The sequence below is a fragment of the Dipodomys merriami genome, unplaced genomic scaffold, assembly GCF_024711535.1.
Source record: "Dipodomys merriami isolate MVZ:Mamm:240054 unplaced genomic scaffold, mDipMer1.0.p SCAF_36, whole genome shotgun sequence".
Taxonomy (NCBI): domain Eukaryota; kingdom Metazoa; phylum Chordata; class Mammalia; order Rodentia; family Heteromyidae; genus Dipodomys; species Dipodomys merriami.
In genome coordinates this window covers 6,563,286-6,584,985 of record NW_027205159.1, presented here as the reverse complement: position 1 = coordinate 6,584,985, position 21,700 = coordinate 6,563,286, and the positions used below count along the sequence as shown (strand labels likewise).

General features: G+C 40.7%; 1 long non-coding RNA gene across 2 annotated transcripts in view; it reads left to right on the top strand.

Moving 5' to 3' along the window:
• Nucleotides 1-19,338, top strand: part of LOC138804331 (uncharacterized) — a 46,482-nt gene extending 27,144 nt beyond the window's left edge. For both annotated transcript variants that reach the window (XR_011365222.1, XR_011365221.1), the window contains exon 2: nt 19,067-19,338. This is a non-coding gene — a long non-coding RNA (uncharacterized lncRNA). The remainder of the gene's footprint in view (nt 1-19,066) is intronic.
• The last annotated feature ends 2,362 nt before the right edge of the window (nt 19,339-21,700 follow it).

Sequence of the window (21,700 nt, the reverse complement as noted above, 5' to 3'; positions counted from 1 at the left end):
CCCTAAGAGCCTTATGAGGTCCCAGTGCCTCTCTGAAGGGGACAGGAGTATAGTTCTTTTGGCCACTGTTGCTATGTGATTCATTTGAGAGGACAGAGATGGCTACTAAGAAGTCATGGAGTATATTGAGGTAAAAGCCAGTGAAAGATCATCCCGATTGTGGAAAAGTAGAGCCTTTCAGCCTCATAGAAATGAGTTTTATGTTTCATTCCCAAGTTTGGAGAAAAGAAAACCTTCCCTTTTCTTTCCTTTTTGTTTTTTTTTGGCAAGAATCAGTAAGTCTGCACGTCACATATAAGACACACTGGACCCAGGTTTCAAAGGGCCTGTGTACTTTGCATGTGTTAGATTTTTGTTTTTCAAGTCCAGCTTCAGTTCCAGGAGGTGGTAGGGGTTGGGGGAGTGGCTGGGTGCATACACAGATGGGCCATTCCCATTTGCCGCCCCATTTTGCATGTGAAAATCGACTAACTTTCACGAGATTTCATTTTCTTAAAATGAGAATTCCCCAAGGAGGCTCACACTTGGAGTGGTGCATCTTCAGATCAGCAGCTCTGAAAGTTGGCCTGTCCACTCACCTTCATAGTGGTGAGAGGCAGTTGATTGTTAGAAATCGAACTCAGACAAAAGAGATCTCCAGATTAGCAGAGTTAGTATGGGCCATAGGGACTTTCCATCCCTTCAAGTTCATGGCATATCATATTTTTTTTATATGCTCCTTAGGTCTAGAATAGACCTTGGCTGGAGAATAGAAATGACTACCTCAGGATTGTAAATTTGGTAGCAGAGGGTTTTATTCTGGTAGAGATGTAGACTCCTGTCTGATGTGATCCATAGTTTACTTTGACACCTTTGTTTTGGCCATGTGTGGCTATTAGGCTGGGGTAGTTATCCTGTCATAAAAAATAACTATAACGATCTCAGTGGTTTAAGATATCTTTGTCTGTTTCCACTGTGGGTTAGAAAAGGGAAGAAGTCTGCCTGTCATGGAGACTTAGGGTCCCACGATTATGGAGGCTCTTGCTGACCTCATTCTTCAAAGGTCTGCCATGTGTGATATCTGTCTCTCCTTCTTTTTCTGTCCCAATTTCCATTTTCATTTACTTCTCCTCCCCTCTCCTCTCTTACCCTCTTCTCTCATTCCCTCCCATTCCATTCTCCTCCCTTTTGTTTTCTCTTCTCTGCTTCTCTCCTCTCTGCTCTCTTCCCTTCCTTTTCCTGTCCTCTCCTCTCCTTCTGTCTTATTTTCCCCTCTATTTTTGCGGTGTCAAGCCTATGACCACGTACATGCTATGCAACCATTGTTCCATTGAGCTAGCTAATTTAAATCTTTTGTTCTTTGAGACAGGGTTTTACTACGTAGCCTAGGCCAGTGCTCTTGCCTCAGTGTCTTGAGTGCTGGCATCATAGGTTTGAATCACTGTGCTAGGCACTGGCATCTGCCACTTCCGTTTACATTTCCTGAATCAAGGGAGGTCACATTATTGTGACTAACTTCGAAGCAACGGAGAAGATTCCATCCTACACTGAGCCTAGAAGAAAGAGAAGAAATATATTGAAGACTGTCCCTATGAAGGTCTCATTGTCCATTAAACATGAGCATCAGGGAAGGGATTTCTCTTCGCTTATGCTGATTAGAACTGCCAGCGTGAACTTCTATGCTGCAGTCATTTCTAAGCATTGCTAGTGAAGTGTCACATGAGCTCTATAGTAGAATTCAAACTCCTGAATTCTTGGGATCTTACACTACCACAGTTTGCAATGCTTTCAGTGACAATAACCATGATGAAAGTAATGGCAAAGAATAAAAACTTACTCATGGAGAGAAATATATCCCTTAAGCAGTGCCTGTAATTCTACTTTGTTTCATATTCTTTTGAAAGTGCCTTTCAGATCTTAATCAAAGAAGAACATAATTGTGATCACATTAATCAACATTTGATGGGTAGGAATTAAGACTCAGAGACCATAACTAGAATAGATTTCTCAAGTTTCAAATGTAAGTTGAAGTCTTTTAGGATTAAAAAAAAATCACTGCCACCACATTTGCCTCCATCACTACTACCTTACTCCACTACCATCATTATCACTTCTACAAACCACTGACACTACCACCACCACCATGCCATTAACACCGATATCCTCACAACCACCACCATTATCATCATCATTACTACTATCTCCACCACCATCATCACCATCATTACCACCACCGTCACTAGCATCTTCCACATATATCTACCATCCATCATATCTACCACCACCACCATTATACCACCGTTTCTACTGCCATCACCTTCACCACAACTGCCATCATTACCACTACCAACAACTAACACCAACACCATCATATCACCACTACCAGTACCACCACTATCACCACCATCACCACTATCACCATCATTAACATTGTTACCACTGTCACCCTGACCACCCCCATCATTATCACTGTATCAAGACCATCCTTCACACTCCTCTACTGACACCATCTACCACCCCCATTATCACTAGTATCAATACCATCACGACCAACACTACAACCACCAATCCCACTATCCATCACATTGTGGTGACATACAATGTTTCTTTTCAGAATATCATGGAGACCAGAAAGCTAGGTCAGGTTCCTAGTGTATTTCTGTATACACTGCACAATTCAGGAATAACAAGGGTCTATGGGACGAACTGGTGACTCTGAAATACCTTGATGACTAAATTTGGATAAACGTACCTCTCTTCCTCTTTGTCCTTTTGTTTTGCCTTTCCATCTTATTCCTGTAGCATCTTAACAAAACCTGAAAACAAGCCAAAACTCAAAAGGATACCCAGTTATTTTCACGTCAGAGGGGCTTGCACTTTCCTTCAGTGTTTGTACATTGTTTCAGTGCCTACTTTTTTGGTTTGAAAAAAAATTGTTATTATAAAGGTGATGTACAGAGGGATTACTGTTTCATAAGTCAGCTAATGAGTATACTTCTTTTTGGAAAATGTCACCCCTTCCTTCACTCTGTCCCAGTTTTTTCTACCCATCTTCACCCACAAATTGTATCATTCATTTTCAGCATAGTGTTTAGTGAGTGAAACTGCTGCATTTGTTTACCCTTTGTCCCTCCATTTCTGTGTCCCCTCTATTCCCCTTCCTCAAGACAGATAAAGGAGCAAAAAAGATAAAAAGAAAAGAAAGCAAAAACAAGGCAAAACAAAAAAAAACCCTCTTGTTTCCATTTTCTATATAAGCCTACTTCTGTTTTTCACATGGACTTTTACTCTACTGTCCAGGCTGGCTTCCAACTCTTAGAATTAGGATCGTCCTGTATCAGGCTTCCAAATAGCTATGACTACAGGCTTACACCACTATATTCAGTGTTACTATAGCATTTCTTATGTATTTCTAATATGCACTACTCAGATATAATCTTTTGAAGTGCAAAAAGTATAGTCAGTGTTCCCAAAAGTCAAGCTACGTTTCAGTCCAAGTTCTGTTCAGCAACTAGCAAAGGGAAGCTAGAAGGACCGATCCAAGGTGAGGTGACATGAATACCAAGTCATGATGGTTTGTTGGAATCCTCTCGCTTGCTGCTGTAGTTTTGATGATGGTTCAGGTCTCATGGAAAAGTGCTCAGAGTGGGTGGTTCCTACTGTCCACGTTGCTACCAACAGCACACTTCTGTTTTAGAGTCTGGCTTATGTGAGGAGAGACAGTGTCTTGAATCCCTGCCCACAGCATGGTTTGCTAAAGCCACTCATTGCAAGGTTTCTAGGCATTTGTATCTTGAAGCAACCTTGCTGACTTGGATCATGACAGAGAAATTCTGGTCCAAACTAAACCCCTAATGCTTTACCCTCCCCCTTCAAATATTAATAAAATAAGGATGTATTGAATTACCAATCCTGGATCCAACTGAATATTTGCCAAGAATCCCAAGCTTTTACTTCATATAATACATTTTATTTTTCTTCTGGGGATTTGTTTTCTGAATCAGTTTACTTCTTTGTGGTCCAATAATCACCAAATGGAATTCTTTCCATCTTTCATTCTTCATTATTAGGAAGTTAAAAAAATACAGTATTATTTTCTGGAAAGAAATAAGTATCTCCAAATGGAAGATGCTATGTAGTGACCAAACAAAAAAAAAATCCCTCAAGAGTACATTCCTGGCGAATTAGAAATTGAAATGTTTAGGCTCAGAGTATTAAAATACCACCCTCCACTTGCCTGTTTCATAAGAAAACAAAAATAGTATTTTTTTATAAAGCAAACAAGGATCTTGCCATTCCAGAAGTGAGCCACAGATAAGTGCATAGGCATATTCTGAGAAAATTAAAATGATTTTTAAAAATTATACTAGCAGTCCTTATTGGAGATTGAGCCTATAACTATAAGATAGATATTCATCAGCAGCTTAATTTCTATTTATTTGTTTTCTGCCTGTCACCTTGAACTTGAGGAGAAGTTCTGGGTTGTAACTTACTATGTATTTATGAGTGTTTCTTGACTATGAAATAATGTTGTCTTAGATTATATATTCAAATAAAAGTGAACTTAGCTTGATCATTTGAATTGATAGTTATTGTTTTTATACATTTACTATTTATAATTCCTGCAAGTCTTTAGGTTGACTAATTATTTGGTATATTGTAGAGAACTGTGACCATATAATTATATATTTTGGTCATGCTCATTTGGCAATTTCCTCCTGCTCTTTTATAATGAAATTCTTAGGTAAACACTTTTGCAAGCTATTTTTTATTGTAAGTTGCCACCTTTTAGCTAGTTGAGTCAGAGTAGGCTATTTAAGCTTGGTCATGTTTAGTTTAATCCTCAGTATATTCATGGAGATACTCAGTATATTCATGGAGTAGTATCTACTGTAGTATCTACTGTAGTAGATTCTTAATTCTCATTGCAAACTTTTTGTTTTGGTGGTACTAGAGTTTGAACTCAGAGTCTCAAACTTGCTAGGCAGATGTTGTACCACTTGCATCATGTCTCCAGCCCTGTTTTTGCTGGTTGTCTGTGAGATAGGGTGAAGCATTTTTTTTTGTGGGGTGACAGGAGGCACTGGACTGGCCTTCAAATTTGATCCTCCAAATACCAGCCTCCTGAATAGATAGAATTATAGGCATGAGCCACCAGTGCCTATTATGGACTTGTATTAAAAGGAAGGCTATTTGAATGCAATATATTACACCGAGTTGACCATATTTTGCTCAGAAGACAGATAGTAGTTATAACAATTGGTAGATAAAAATATGTATTTTTTTATTTATGTCAGTTCTGGGGAATCAGACATAGGACTTCACATATGTTAGACAAGCACTCTACTACTGAGTTACATCCCCAGCCTCAATTGCTTCATACTTTATACCAGAGGCTAAATAGTTTTATATGTATTTTTGGTGTGGAGATAGCAGTTCTATTTTTAGGTGGAAATTGGAAACCCAAAGGATATGCATAATTTTCCCATGGGCCTCCAGTTGGCAGTGGGAGAACTGAGGAGATCCTTAAAATTCAACCAATGTAGGAGGTCTATTTTCCATTGGGCAGCAGCTTGGTCCATATCTAATCTATATCTATGTCTGTATCCATGCAGAAGCATCCACGTCCCTATCTACATGTGGATATTCACTTCTCCACAGAGACATTCATTCTTCTTGAAGCTTGAAGACTGAACTAAAGCTCAGAATGATACCTTAACACCTGCCTTTTCTATTTCTATTTTTCTAGCTATTCATGTGTGTGCATGTGTGTGTGTGTGTGTGTTTGTGTGTGTTTGTGTGTGTGTGTGTGTTTGTTTGTGTGTGTGTGTGTGTGTGTGTGTGTGTGTGTGTGTGTGTTATTGAGGATCGAACACAGAGCCTTAGGCTTGCTAGCCAATTCCTAGTCCATCCTGGATATTTTATTGTTATTTTGAAGCTCCAGAGACAAAAGGTGCTAAGTACAAATGTGACCCTGTTCCCCTCCCACTTTCTAGAAATGCTCCTACAAAACAACCATGCACTTTCAAGCAGGCTTTCCACAAGAGAAACTAGTATGGGCACACACTCAGTTCAGTTCCCCAGACACTTTCACACAGAGGTTTGTCCACGTGATTACAAAGGCTGGGAACCTAGCCCATCATTATTAATGTTTAAAAAAAGTTATTTTGGCTTCTTTCAGGGCCATATCGGTTTCAAAGATCGCTGTCAGGGTGGGAGCAACTGAAGTTGAAATGGTCTGAATGTTTAATGTAGCCTTGGAGCGGAAACTTTTCTTCAGAGTTGAAAAGCCAGCGGAATATTCATAGAAATGTAATATGAGCACAGGATACCAAGTCAGTGTCAAAACTTCCTTCCAAAGCACATTTGCTGTTTGTAAAACTGGCTCCGTGGGGACCAGTGGAGGGTGGAGATAAGAGGGCTGAGTGGGCGGGTCCTACAGGCCTTGAACAAGATCTACAGCTTAGGGATCCTCTTCTTCCTCCTGGGAAGCACTTAGGACTTTGGGGGTGATGGCAATGAAATACAGCCCTCTGACTCTTGGACAGCCCTCTGGCTCTCTAATCCAGACATGTAACACATCTCTGTGTTGTGCTTTAAAAAATGCATCCTGAAGAAGAATCTATATGAAAGGAGTCGTGTGGTGTTTTGTAAGATCAGAAATGGTACCATTAGTTTTCTCTTCAAAGTCACAGTAGCAATAAAACAATAAAACAAACAACAACAAAACAAAATAGAAAGGCACTGATTGTATGACCTCGTTTTAAGATTCTGGACTAAATATTAAACCGAGGGATCAAAAAAAACATGAAGACCTAAATTTTCCTTCCAAGAATGAACACATCTCATTTCCCCTGCTAGGAACTCTCATCATCTGTAGTTAATCTTAGAATTAACATTTCACAAATGACTGCCTTAGTGCCTTCAATGAGGTATGTGCCTGGTGGCTCAGTTGATTAGAACCCTGTGCTAATGAGGTCACAGGTTCAATCCCCAAGAGATAGCTGGTTTGCCTTGCTGTTATTTCCCCTCTGAAGCTCAGCCAGGTCTCCAAATGGACACTGGCCACAAGTGGCCTTCTGGGTAAGGATCAGCACAATTTTTTCATCATTTGTGGGACAAACAACTCCAAGCAGATGCCTGGAATTAATTTGGAATATGACAATGATCCCTGGAGGTAACAAGATGATACCCTAGAGGACACAAGGATTTTTATTATTTTAGACTGTGCCATGTGCCCCACTTCCTGGGGGTGGCTTCCTTGCAGGGAGAATTGATTGATATATGTGGGAGGTTCCCATCCTCCTGGCAGGAGGGGGGAGTAATATCAGTAGGAGGCTGAAGACTTATCAGAAATGCTTGAAGAGATTGTGCTGAATTGTCACTGGTCACTTATGTAAAAAAAAAAAAAGGATCACGTGGGGCCTTACAGGTTATGTCTGGGATACTTTCTCCCATACCCTTACCACTTGCGTGAAGTCATAATAGCTAAGGACACACGGAGGGAGTGGCTCTCATTCACATATTCTCTCCATTTTCCACTCTCTGCTCACTATCGGGTCCAGTTTCAAGGCCACACGACAGGCAAACATGACTGGATCTATGGATAGCCACGGAGGCCATTTGCTGTGTACAGGAAAGAACAATGCCTGATGAGCTTCTTTTGCTGTTGAAATCATCAACTCAGACTGGCCTTTAAAATCTTTTTAAATTTCAGAGACAAGATCTCACTGTGTTGTCCATGTTGGCTTCTAACTCTTATTCCAGGGCTCAAATGACCCTTCCTGCCTCAGCCTCCTCAAGTAGTTGGTACTATAGCAGTTCACCACTACGCAGGATTCTAAAAAATCACATTGCCTTTTTCATCTAGCAAAATGCCTCTAGTTGGTAGTGTGAGAACTGAGAGGTGTCTTAGCAGCCAACCTCCTCCAAAACAACTGTGCATTTTCAAGCAGGTTTTCTACAGAGACGCTAGTGTGGGCACACCATTCAATTCCTAAGATTCTTCTGGAGGATAGATAGCCACCATTTCACCAGGTTGATGCAAGAACTAGTTGAGGGAATCATTTCCGTATGTTTGAACCTACAAAGCAAAGCAAAGGATGAGGATAAAGTCATGTGACCTGGTGGACAAGAGTCAAGAAGATAAATGAACTGAGTACTGGGTACTGAGGGCTTGGGTACCCCTTGCCATACGTTGTGCAGAGAAAGACACCTATAGAGAAAGAGAAAGTGGCCATTGGCTGAGAGATTGCTGGCTTTGGAAATTTCAGACCTTGACTAAGTCAGAGACACTACAAGGGCAGGCAGTTTAGAACTCCAGCCAATTAGAAAGAGAAGGGAATGAGACAAGCTAGGGTAGTGAGGCGTTGGGATGGCTGGCCTTTCCTCAGCTGCCCCAAACCATCCAGTGAGAGGGACGAGGGCCGTGCTGCCCCTTTTAAGAGCCATTCCAGTGAACTGAAACTGTATCTCAGGGGTGAGAGCACCAGCGGTAACTGGAAAAATCCAGTGAGAATCAGAGGCCTTGAGTTCAAGCCATGATTTGGCACAGCAGCGGCAGCCGCAGCAAGAATGACGAGACACTGAGGTCACTGAAACTGAAGACAGGTGTGATTCTATGGTTGGAGCATACCTGTGCTTTCCAATAAGTGTCTGGAGTAACGCTGCCTTGGAAAAGCATACAGAGTAACTGAGTAATGAGAGATGAAATGCTCCACTAAAATAACTCCAGCACAAATACAACCCTGATTATATAAAATGGTATATAAGATGTATGTAGTATAGGCAATATGAGTTATGTATCCCATACTTAAATGTAGTCATATGGCGGGCATGACCTTTGTGTAATTTCAACTTACTAAGAAAGTAGTAATGAGTTGGGCACCGGTGGCTCACATTGTAATCCTAGTTACTTGCAAAACTGAGAACAAGAGAATTGAAGTTCAAGGCCAGCCTAGAGAGAGAGAAGTCTGAGAGACCCCCTTTTGTAACTCATAGATGAGTTTTGTGACGTGCACTTGCTATCCCAAGTTGTATAGACTGCTGAGATTGGCAGGATAGTGTGTCCAGGTGAGCAGAAGCAGAAAAGTCCTTGATATTCCATCTACCTGAAGGGAAGCTGGACATAGTTGCACATACCTGTGATCCCAGAGATGATGGGGAAGCCTACAAATAGGGGGATTAAGGCTCAGGCATGAGCAGAGATAGATGGGAAGTGAGCCCTTATTCTAAAAACAACCAGTGGGGAAATATCATAACATGGCTCAGTAGTACCCAGACAGCCTAGCAATCATGAGGCCCCGAATTCAAACACCAGTGACCCCCCAAAAAAGAAAGTAGTGACAAAGCATAATCTGAAGATATGATTATCTTTGCTTTATTTGCCCTTTAAAGTGTTATTTCGCTTGTTACCATCTGTAATGATGATCTAATTTGGAAAAGACAGACTTCAACTGCTGTCTTCTACTCTGTAGCCCAGGTAACCAGAGCTAAGCTCTGGGTCATCATCTTCTAAACCCTGGGTTCCACACAGATGACAGGGGATACTTACATAGCAAGTACCTCCTTGGCAGGCAAGATCTTAGCAACATATAGGACACATCTGTGGCTAGAAGCAGATCTGGTCCTTCCCTCCAGATGATGTATGCTTAGCGACTGGCATGGAGGAGGTTCCAGTCAGTTGCAGAGTCCAGAAGTTGAGCATGGACAAGAGGAATGATTGGAGATTTTTTTCTTCCCATCTAGCTCACGTTCTTGAATTCTGTTCATTTTAATGAGAGAAGGTCTTGCCCAGGCTGGCCTCAAACTGGCATTCTTGTTGTCTCAGCATCTGGTGTAGGTGGGAATGCAGGAACAATCAGCTACCTGGGTAAGACAGAACTCTTGTTTCTTGAGTTGTTCATGTGCCAGGCCAATGAGGAACGAGGCTGAGATGACTGCTCTCCCTACAGTAGGGATATAGGGAGAGGGAAGACACATGAAGGACCAAAGCCACAGGGACCAGACTAGAGAGCCATTGAAGGAAACTCACTGGCTGTGGGACAGAGGATCTGGATCAGCAGTAGTAGCAAGTCTTTGTGACTAGAGGATTTTTCTCAAAGTCAGAACTGAAGAGAATGGGCCAGTGGGACCACAGAGGGCAGAGAAATTCCAGGGACACACTGGAGGATGACTAGGGTGTTTGTAGAACCGTGAGCCAAGTGCTAGGTCTGAATAATGTGCTGAGAGGCATGCAGAATTAGATTTTCTCTTCTGTGCTAGGGTAAGATAAACAGTATTTAGGAATCCAGCCTAATGATAAAGCATCTCCCGATGTAGCTAGTGGAGAAAGATTTGCGGAATTAATATAACGTACCTTTGGTACATGGATATTCTTTCTCAGAAACTTCTCTCAAGAGTATGGAGATTTGAACTCAGTAAGTCTTGTGCTTACTAGGCAAGTGCTCTATCACTTGAGCCAAGCCCCAAGTCCTTTTGCTTTTTAGTTTGTTTTTCAAACTGGCTCTTGTGCTTTTCAGGCTAGTCTTGGATCTAGATCTTTCAACGTTTGTCTCTGGGATTATAGATGTTCATCACCAGAACAGGCTTTTAAAAATCTGTCTATTTTTTGGGCTGGGAAGGTGGCTCAGTGGTAGAGTGCTTGCCTTATATGCATGAGGCCCTGGGTTGAACTCCTCAGCACCATATAAGCAGAAAAAGCTGGAAGTGGCACTGCGGCTCAAGTTGAAGAGCACTAGCCTTGAGATGAATTGCTGAGGGACAGCACCCAAGCCCAGAGTACAGGCCCCACGACTGACCAAAAAAAAGTCTATTTTTCTATCTACTATTATCTATCTATCTATCTATCTATCTATCTATCTATCTATCTATCTATCTATCTATCTATCTATCTATCTATCTATCTATCTATCTATCTATCTGTCTGTCTGTCTGTCTGTCTGTCTGTCTGTCTGTCTGTCTGTCTGTCTGTCTGTCTGTCTATCCATCTATCTGGCATCTATCCTTCTACTTATTTATCTCTTCATTCATTAGTAATTTTTTTGGTCAGGACTGAAGTTTGAGCTCAGGGCCTTACACTTGCTAAGCAGATACTATACCACTTGAACCATTGTTTTGGCCTTTGTTATTTCTTGAATAAGAACTCACATTTCCCCTGGGCAGACCTGGACCTCTGACCCCTATCTTCCTATTTATGCCTCCCATAGAACTAGATTGACAGGTGTGGAACACCATGCCCGGTTTATTGGTTGAGATGGGAGGAGTCTCACTAACTTTTTATCCAGGCTGGTCTCAAACTTTGATCTTCCTGATCTTATTTTCTTGAGTAACTGGAGTTATGAGTAGCTGGTTACTTTCTCTTTAAATCCTGGTTTTGACGTCTGTTAAATGAAAATTTACTCCATCTAATTTTCACTGAAAGACAGCTAAACGATGAGAATACAAGGTTTGTGTTTAGCCCCATGCCAGCAGTTAGAGGAAATGGTCCCGAGATGTTCTCACTGCACAGACCCAATGAAGTGTTTTTACAGATGGACCTCCATCTATCTTGTTGACCCAGTGTGCTAAGAAGAGTAGGTCTTCATATTGCCTCTGTTGTGTCTATTCCCCAGTAAGATCCCACTGGTAACTCTTCAGAGCAAGCGGATTCCTTAACAAATTAATTATCAGTGTGTAGAAAATAAAATCATTGGCCTTCAGAGAGGAGATGAAAGATTTGACAAGATCACAGGCGCACTCCCTGGACGCCTGTCTCCACTCTAGGAAGCTTTCTGTGAGCCCAAGGCAAAATGTTCACAGTGACCACACTAGTAATTGTTTGGACTTCTTCCAGTGACCTCCGAAGACCTGGATGGAAAAGTCTGTGGTAGACCGGAAGGAGCTTACAGGTGGCCATAACCACCTCCTCACTGCTTGGATGCTTTTAGCTCATAGTGCTGTGTGCTCACAGGGTAGAAAGGAGACCCAGTATCTCTAATCTCCCTCAATGATGATTGACTACCCACATCCAAGAAGTAATCAGGGCTCTCTGATTACTTTGGCACATGGGCCAAAGTGATCAACAGGAGCTTTAATCCTCATGCCAAACACTTACAGATTTGTGGCTGTGATGATTTTGGATGTGCTACCTGTCCACAGTATTTGGAGCTTCTATTGCCTTGGACCCTTGAACTCTGCCTTGAACTTGAACTCTCTGAGGAAATTTGTTGTGTTCATTAGGATCACCCCTTACTGTCTGAGTTTCACCAGTCTTGATAGTGTTTTGTGACAAACATGTTACATTAGACCACCTGATGTAAATCTCCATACAAATTATGAGTTTGCGTTTCCTGATAGGGTTCTCTGGTTACCTCTGAGGATTTAAGAGTCAGTGTAAAGTATAGGATACATTGTCTGAGTTTGTCAAAGGAATCCATGGTCTGTGAGTTCTATCCCCATGTAAGAATGACAAACTGACATGAATGGAGGGAGGTAAGTGAATGCAGTCATTATAGTCAATATACAATATTTAAAAACTGGGTAGGGATGGAGGAGGAAAATAGGGGAGCATGATGGAAGGGGTGACATTGATCAAGAAGTATTTTATTCATAAACTGACTTACTGAATTGTAACCTCTTGGAGCAGCTAGCTATATCATCATCATCATCATCATCATCATCATCATCATCATCATGAAACAAGCATATGAAAAAATGAGGAATTTTAAGCCATCAGCTGGGTGCTGGTGACTCATGCATGTAATCTTAGATACTCAGGAGGCTGAGATCTGAGGATCAAATTTTGAAGTCAACCTGGGCAAGCAGGTCTGTGAGAATCTTGTTTCCAATTAACCACCAAAAAGCTGGAAGCAGAGTATGGCTCAAGTTGGTAGAATGCCAGCATGATCAGAAAAGTTCAGTAAGAGTATCAGGCCCTGAGTTCAAGCCCCCAGGACTGGCACAAAAATAGAGTGAACTTCTCATTGAAATCACCTGGGAATTAGTGTGTGGCAGAGGGACTTAAGGTCTTTGTTGCTGGGTAGATCTGAGTTCCATACCTGGCTTTGTGCTTCTAGTTATGAGTCTTTGAAATACATAATTCACATGCTCTCTTTAAAGCTCATTTTATCACCTTCAAAATGGGGTAATACCATTTACCTCATAACCTATTGGGAGGATTAAAAGTGAGGAATTACAATAACCTGGCACAAGAGACATTCAAGTATGTTTCTATCCCCTTAACTTTACCCTTCATAATTGAATTATTCCTTCCCCAAACGAACATTCTTGGGAGTAGAAGCTTACCCATTTGCTGTTGGGACATTTAAAGGGGTATGAAATTCCTTTGTTTGGTTTGTGCTAAATTGACTTTGCACTTTAAAAAAGAAAAATAAAAGACAACCTCTGGTACCTCAAACAATGAGCCTTTTAAAGTCTGCATTGGACACCAGTTTCAAAGAAGATTCTTATTAACATATTTTCTTATAAATGGAGCTCCACTCATCAAATATTTATAAGTAGTAGAGAAGCCAGCACGGTGGTTGGCAAGCCTGGGGATGTGTCACACGGGCACGGTGGGATGGCATAGGTAGGGGACTCCCTTTAATTTTGTGACATGGTTTGGGGGCTCCAATGTGACCAGCATTTGGCATGGTTTCTCCTGGCTCTGGGTCTGCTCTGGAACCTGTCAGAACTCCCACGTAGCTGGTCCTTGCAGGCAACTTCCTTTGAAGTCCACGGGAGTTCTTTGAATAGAAAACATACACTACGGGGTGTTGATGCAAATAAGAATCAGACCTGATATATTCCAGAATAAAGGTGTTTCTCACCCCAAATATTAGCTCTTTAGCCTGCAAACTATGGTTTGATCATTAAATAAAAGAGTTCCCCTCTTTCTCTCCAAAAAGCCTAAAATCCACTACCAAAGGTCCACAATCCACCTACTCAGGGGATGCCAAACCTTTTAATTACTATAGAGTTTTAACTAAGCCAGTTATACACAGTGCAAAGCTCTGATTTTGCTTTAAATATATCAATAGAATAAATATTCTCAATTCCAAGGCAACCTACTAAATACAAGGCATAACCGTAGCTCTTCTGCAATATCACTCATCCACTGTGATAATTCAGAAAAGTATCTCTATTAAAGATAGTTAGAGATAGTTGGAAATGCAATCGCCGGTAGAGTACAAAGTTGCAATTTGTAGACAGGTTAAGTAAATTAAATCACTCACTGTCTTTTTTTTTTCTCCAATGGCTTTAAAAGTTAGAGGTAATTTGCAAAGAAAATGCTCAGTTTGAATTGGTTTGTAATATCTGCTAATGATCTTTAAAAAAATCCACTTATTCACAATTCTATCCCTGAGGGAATTCCAGTGTGCTATCAGGAAAAAATTTTCTAAAGTCTGAAATGTCATTAGGTAGTGATTTCTTTGAAGTAAAAAGCCCCGAAAAAAATAAATTATATAAGGAATACAAGTGCATAGGACAATCACTTTGATGAATAATATCTACCTTTTCCATAATGTTTCATACCTTGAAATACAACTGAAATCTGAGCTGCTAAATTATAGCACTGTCTTTTGAATGAACTTAGTGTAGGCATAGCCGTCTGTTTATTTCACACATAGATTGAGTTCTTTCATATATTTATGGATTGTTGATGTAAAAACAGTAGTGTTAGGACCAATTTTGATTATGTTCATTGTATTTACCTTTTGAAAACACAAGATGTTGCTTAAATACAGGCCTCCAGGTGCTCCCATCTTGGATTAAAACAATAGCCTGCTTCAGTAGTGCATCCTGGATTCCTGAGTCAGGTGCCCCTGAGTGGAAGCGCAAATACTCTGCAGTGCTGAGACTTGTTCAATATTAGATAACAGGATCTGTGAAATATAACACCAAAGGGAAAATTTCTCTCCTGACCCCAGCTGGGCCATCAGTTTTTGTCTGGAGGCAGAGGTAACAAAAACTCTGGTCTGTATAATTGCAGATAATGCGACCACAACAGCTCATCTTTTATTTTATTTTATTTTTTTTGAGGGAGAAATTGAGTTTTAGTAACTCTTATCTACAGGTTAGTTATACACTTGTAAGGAAACATTTTATCGTAGGCCAGCCTTATTTTATATAGGAGTCAACATACATAAGCCTCCAGCAGCCTCTTCATTACTATTATTGTTGTTGTTGTTATCATTACTATTATTAATATTTTGCTGGTCTTGCGGCTTAAACCCAGAGCCTGGGTGCTGTTTCTGAGCATTTGTGCTCAAGGCTACTGTTCTACCACGTGAGCCAGAGCTCTACTTCCAGCTTTTCCATGGCTAATTGGAGATAAGAGCCTCACAGACTTTCCTGCCTTGGCTGGCTTTGAATCATAATCCTCAGGTCTCAGCCATCTGAGTAGCTGGGATTACAGGCAGGAGCCATTGGTGCCTGGCTTTACTGTCATTATTTTATACATTGGGCCCTTACCATTCTCTATCTGTCCCTCCCCCCACTTCTCCTCTCCCTCCTCCCCTTTCTCCTTTTCCTTTTCTTTCCCCTTCTCTCCTTCCACCACCACCTCCTCCTTCTTTTCTTCCTTTCCCTCTTCCTCCTTCTCATGCATCATTAATTTCTTAAGCCCAACTTGTTCTTCATACTTGCTCATAGTGAAGACATTCTCTTTTTTCCTAGTTTGACTGGTCGCAAGTAATATGCCTTGTTCTTCCTAGTTTCTGCTTTTTTGTAATTGACATCAGGGCAATGCAATGAACACAGGTACGAATAAGTCAGTCACCCAATTAATAACAGATTTTAACGAAGACATTCTGCTAGGATTTGGCTAAGAATTGAGTACATCTTCAAAAGGTTCATATTGGAATCTTGGTCCTCAATATTGTGATGCTGGTGGGACCTTCAGGAGGTGGAGCCTAGTGGAAGATTATTGGGTCATTGGGGGGTGCTGCCCTTTATGAGGTGAGGTTTAGTGAAAGGTTGGGGATTAACATAGTTTCTTTGAGAGTTGTCATAAAAGAGCAAGACTGGACCCTCTTATTCTGGCCTCCTGTCTTACTAAGTGTGTGCTCGCTCCCTTTTGCACATGCTCCTGCATTTAGATGCAGGAAGCCTTCATCTCGAGCTGAATGGATGCCAGTGGCCTTGCTCTTGACTCTCCAAATTGCCTTTTCTCTTTCCTAGCTTCGGGTATCTTGCCATAGCAATGGAATCCCCTTCATTTACTTTAGGCAAGAAAATGAAAATAAACATCTTAAACTTTAAAAGTAAAATCTTACTGAGGCCTCAGATATGAAGAATAGAGAGAACCGAAGCATGTGTCTCAGCCTGTGATGTTGCTTTCTGGGTATGGTGTGAGGTTTCAATCATTTTTTCCCTCACCATTAATACCCACATATAATGTACCATTAATGGAAAAGACTTTGTTTCCTTGATGTTCTTCAGTTGTAATTTAAATATTGCTTACTTATGGCAACACTTACCCAATTTTTAGTATTTGTTACATGAATGTGAATTATTTGTTTTTTTAAACATTAAAATAGTCTTGTATTTTGTACTAAATCCAACTTGGTTGTGATGTATCTATTTTATGTGTTTGGATGATATTAAAATGTTTTTACAGCAATATGAATTAAACTCAACTATAAATTTCTTTTTGCTACAATATCATTGTTGATTATATTGTCAAACTCAATTGCCTCGTAAAATAAAAACATATATGAATCTATTACATAAATTTAGTAAGTATACATGGGTATAGTTGGTCTTGAGCACTTGTATACCATTTTGTTTCCCTTCAGGTTTCTGTACATTTTAACTTAGACTTCTAACAGGGAGCTGGTTTTGTGAAGAAAAGAAAATGCCATTTGTTGGGATTTCCATCTGGCATGCAGGAATACATGCATGTGTCCATAGCTGGAATTTGTTACTGCATTTCAATCCTGGAACCCACAAGCAAGATCCATCCTGGGTTTAAAAGAGAACCTATAAGATGTATCAAAGGTCTTTTTGGATTTGTGACAGGAATTCAGATAAAACATCCGATCTTCACTGAGAATCTTCAAAGCTAATTTTATTTCTGACTCTTGACCCCTTCAGTCACTGTTCTGGAGGGGTTTTTTGGTGTGTGTGTTTTTAATTTCTTTCCATACTATCTCTATCATTCATACCTTACCCATTTCTCCTTTCTTACTTACCATTGTCCCAGTTCAGGGCCAGCCTATCATCCCCTCTAATCTGGGCTATGGGCATTAGTGGACTGTCTGATCTACATTTTATCTTTTCCTCAGTTGTTCAGTTTCTTGCTCTAAAATAGAAGTCTGGCTGTGTTAACTGTTTTGCTAAAACTGTGTGATGGCTTTGCATTGCTCTGGGAGATGAATCTAGGCTCATCAATATGGCACATATTCTTCTATGACCTGCTATTCCAGCCCATTGAGAAAGCTTAATAACGTACGTTGGACTGGGTGACTTAATGATATTTTGTTTTTTGCTTTACTTTTGTTTTTTTTTTTGTGGTGCTGGGAACCAAATCTAGAGCCTTAAGTCCAAGATCAAAGTGCCTGTATTATTTATATCTGGTAAAGACTTTATAGATGGTGGTTTTTTTTTCTGTCTCTTAACATGGCAGGAGGGGCAAGGGAATGCACTTGAGCTTTTTTAAAGAGGGTACTAACCTTATTCATGGGGGAAGTACTCATAACTTAATCACTTTCCAAAGACTCCACTTCTTGGTACCATGACCTTAAGTGTTGGTCTATAACACAGATATTTTAAGAGAATGCCAAGATTCAGACCACAGTACCTGGCTATATTTTGCTTTCTTGATCATAGACTTTGGCTTTTTATTCTTCAGCTGTATTTTCAGCTAAGCTCAGTCTAGATGTCCTTGACTGTACAAAACTAAGGTTGTTGAGTCTCCTTTCTGTCCAGGGCTTAGTCTCTGTGTGTAGCTAGACAGCTACCTCTTTGTAGGCAGAAGGTAGATGTTAATCATCTTTGTATACCCATTTATGAGCTTGTAAGTAACAGGTGCTCACTAAACATTTATAGATCCAGCAGGAATAACAGCAATTAGCTGATTGTTTGGAGTTTTATTTCATCTTCTATTGGAAGCCTGGTATGGAAGAAAATAGCCCAAATGCCATGACCAAGAAGGGCAAGACTATGGAAAGTATGTAGCTACATTCTCTTTCTATTTGAGTTCAGTGCAGTGATTAAAACCTTCTGTTGGTGGAATCTGCTTTTTTTTTTTTTTTTTTTAAAGAATAGACTAGATTATCTATGGGTATAATCTAAGTATATTTCCCCAGAGAAACAAATTTGAGCAAGAATTCAAATGGAAATAATCTTGCTTAAAAGGCAACTTGACCAAGATCATTCCCCTTTCTCTTATTAATAAAAGAGTTTACACAGAAACTCTGTAAGTGGTTGTGTGATGGATTCACAAGGATCATTAAAGTCTCTACTAGACATTCTCTTTCACGTGGTAAAATTGGCTATCCCTTCAAAATGCTATCACATGAAAATGGACTTTCTGTGGCTCTTCTATATGAATGGGTCCTGGCTGCACAGTGGGGCCATTCATGTTATTTGGCCCATTTATTGCAAGTACATTCTAAATTTGGCCTTAATTATTTTTCCTTTCACAAAAATATTTTGTGGGATCTTTTGGAACCCTGACTACTTCCTCCTTGCCCCTTAAAACAGAAGCCAGGAGTGTTATTTTTTGTTCTCATCTAATTAAAATAATTGCTTGGTTCCTTTTAACTAGATTCATGCAGTTATTAGCCTAACACATGGATGAGTGCCATAGGTGCTTGGAAAACAAAATAGAAAATGATCATGTAGCTTCACATGAGAAAGACTGTCTGGTGCCAAGGAGCATTATTTCCTTTCAGCCAGCATTTTATAAGGACCTTGCGGCCCCTCGGCCCCTATTTCACTCTCTCACAAAAAGACAGCTAAGTGAAAGAACACTTCTGCTTCTTTACAAAGGTGTGTGTATAGCTAGCTCTGTACAGTCTGAAGGGAAGTGAGTACTTGATATGCAGAGCAGGGCACAAAGACTTGGATCTGGTTTTAATCTCTGCCCCTGTTTGTCTTTCAGAAAAATTGGGAATGAAGGACCAAGGTCCCACCTCTCTTCTGCCAGTTGGAGCTTATTGAAGGAGAGCAGAGGAAAAGGGCAAGGTGCCTGGATGCATGCATTCATCAAGGGTGGTCAAGGTCCTCCTACCTCAAACAGGAAGTGTGACAATGATGTCTGACAAGACTTTTTTCTCGAAGGTGATGTTGTCTTAAGGGATAACAAACAAGGCTCCTGGAGGTTACATCTACTTGTTGCCTGTGCTTATAAATAAAGTCTTATTGGTGCACAGACATGCCCACTGTTTTGTGTATTGTCTATGGCTGATTATGCATCATAGCATTGAGGGCTGTGGCCTATGGAACCTAAAATATTTATGGTCCTTTCCTGAACCAATTTACATACCTGATGCCCTTTGTCCAACTCACTGAATGTTTACTAAGTAACCTATGATAGAGGGTTTTCCTTTTATAACTCCATCGCCTTGTATGAACGCTAATAATACTTATTTCAAAAAAGTGCTCAGGGGCTTTGGAAATGTGTTAATGTCATACTTGTTCAGAGAAGCTATGTGAAATGCAGGAAGCAAGAGAGGTTTAAAACAAGAAACTGTGTTTAAAGAAAAGATTCTGGTGTGGATCAAGTCGTGGATCTCAGCTGCCTCTCTCTGACTGCTACCTGGAGCAGAAGGTGCAGCTATAAGGCAGAAAGTGCTGGCATGGAGTGCACCTTTAATAATTACATTAATACTTTGTGATCAGTATTGCAGACTTCAGCTTCTAGCCTCAAATACCCCGAAGATGGACAACCTTTGCCACTAACCAATGGTTGGGAGGATTAAGTGAGAGAATGTGAGTCCACGTGTATTCTAAATCACAAGCTGCTGTCTTTATAGCTCATGTCTTATCTATGAAAACATTAGTGTTTTTTTTTGTTTTTTTGTTTTTGTTTTTTTGCTCAACTTGGCACATGAAGAATGGGACTTTGGTAGCATGTCCAAGATCAAATAGTAGTAGAACAGAAGAACTGAGAACAGAAGAACTGAGAACCTCCCAGGCTTCAAGTACCTGTCCATTCTAGTAGCCCACAGTGCTTCTCTGTATCATTTGTGTTCCATGGTTTCAGGAATGTCTAGTCCTGGCTTGGGGTGGGGGTGGGGTACGGCTTATGGCAGAGCATTTCCTAGCATGCCTAGGCTAGATCCCCAATACTGCATCAGGAACAACAAAAATGTTAGTTTTTCTTAAATCATTCATTTATTCATTATTCAATATTATGTACGAACTGGCAATGAGCTGGAAAAGACTGACTTTTCCAGGGATCAAGCTTGAGACTATATAAAGACTCTTCAAATCATTTTGTTCTTGCACTCCTGTGGCTAGAATCCTTCAGAAGTACATACATTCTGCCTCATGTTTCCCATGTGCTGTCCAAGGACTTGGCTCTTACTTATGATGTGAAGTAGGGGGAAGTAGGTGAGATGGATGAGGAAGAGCCATCCTGCCTGCTGTCCTCCAGGTCTGGAATGTCCTACAAAGGCCCCGTTTAGGCTTGCTCTCCAGTGTGGTGGTGTTGGGATGTGGTGAAACTTTTATGAGGCGGGGCCTAGTGGAAGGTCTTCTGGTCAATGAGGGTATGCACTTGAGAGGGAGTTAGAGACCAAAGGCTTTCCCTCTCTCTCTTTCATTCCAGTCATTAAGTGATGACTCGATGTGCTACTTTGCCACAGATTCAAAAGCAACTGAGCCACCCAGACATGGACAGAAACCTTCAAATCCATGAACTGAAATGAAATTCTACTTGTTTTAAGTTGATCCAAGTTCCTTGTTACAGTAATGGAAAGCTAACAAATATCTATTCTATAAAGTCACATATTTTTCCAGTGTTTACACATGTCTAGGTGCAAAACAACGAGAGGACAGAAGAATGTAGGTAGCAGATTGTAGATGCAACTAAAGAGGGACATCCCTTAGGCTAGGAATACTAGAAAGTTAGGATTTGTATGGAAAACAAAGGGAACCCATATTAGAGAAATGATCTAGTATGAATTGTCTAGCTAAACTATGTCTAGTAAACATTTATACAGCCTAAAATCCCATTGCTATAGATGACCATTTCCTCAGTGTACAAACCTCTTCATGATTAAGCCATGTTCTGGAAGGCAGTCTTTTGGAAATTTTAGAACATTACAACTGCTACTATTACTTCCACCATTAGAACATGCACTCATCCTTAGGAGTTATAGTTACCAGGCCAGGGGTGGACTTGCCTGGTAATGTTATTAAATTATCTTCATTCAGATTCTTTGCCATTTTAGCTTCAGATCCACTTCTTTTTTTTTTGGTGGTTGTGGGGCTTGAACTCTGGGCCTGGGCGCTTGTCCCTCAGCTCTTCAGCTCAAGGCGAGCGCTCTACCACTTGAGCTACAGCGCCACTTCCGGTTTTCTAGTGGTTTATTGGAGATAGGAGTCTCACGGTCTCTCCTGCCCGGGCTGGCTTTGAACCGCGATCCTCAGATCTCAGCCTCCTGAGTAGCTAGGATTACAGGCGTGAGCCACCGGCGCCCGGCCCACTTCTTTTTTTTTTTTTTAATTTAATTTTATTTTATTTGAGAACATACTGTACAGAGGGGTTCCAATTACATTGGCAGGATAA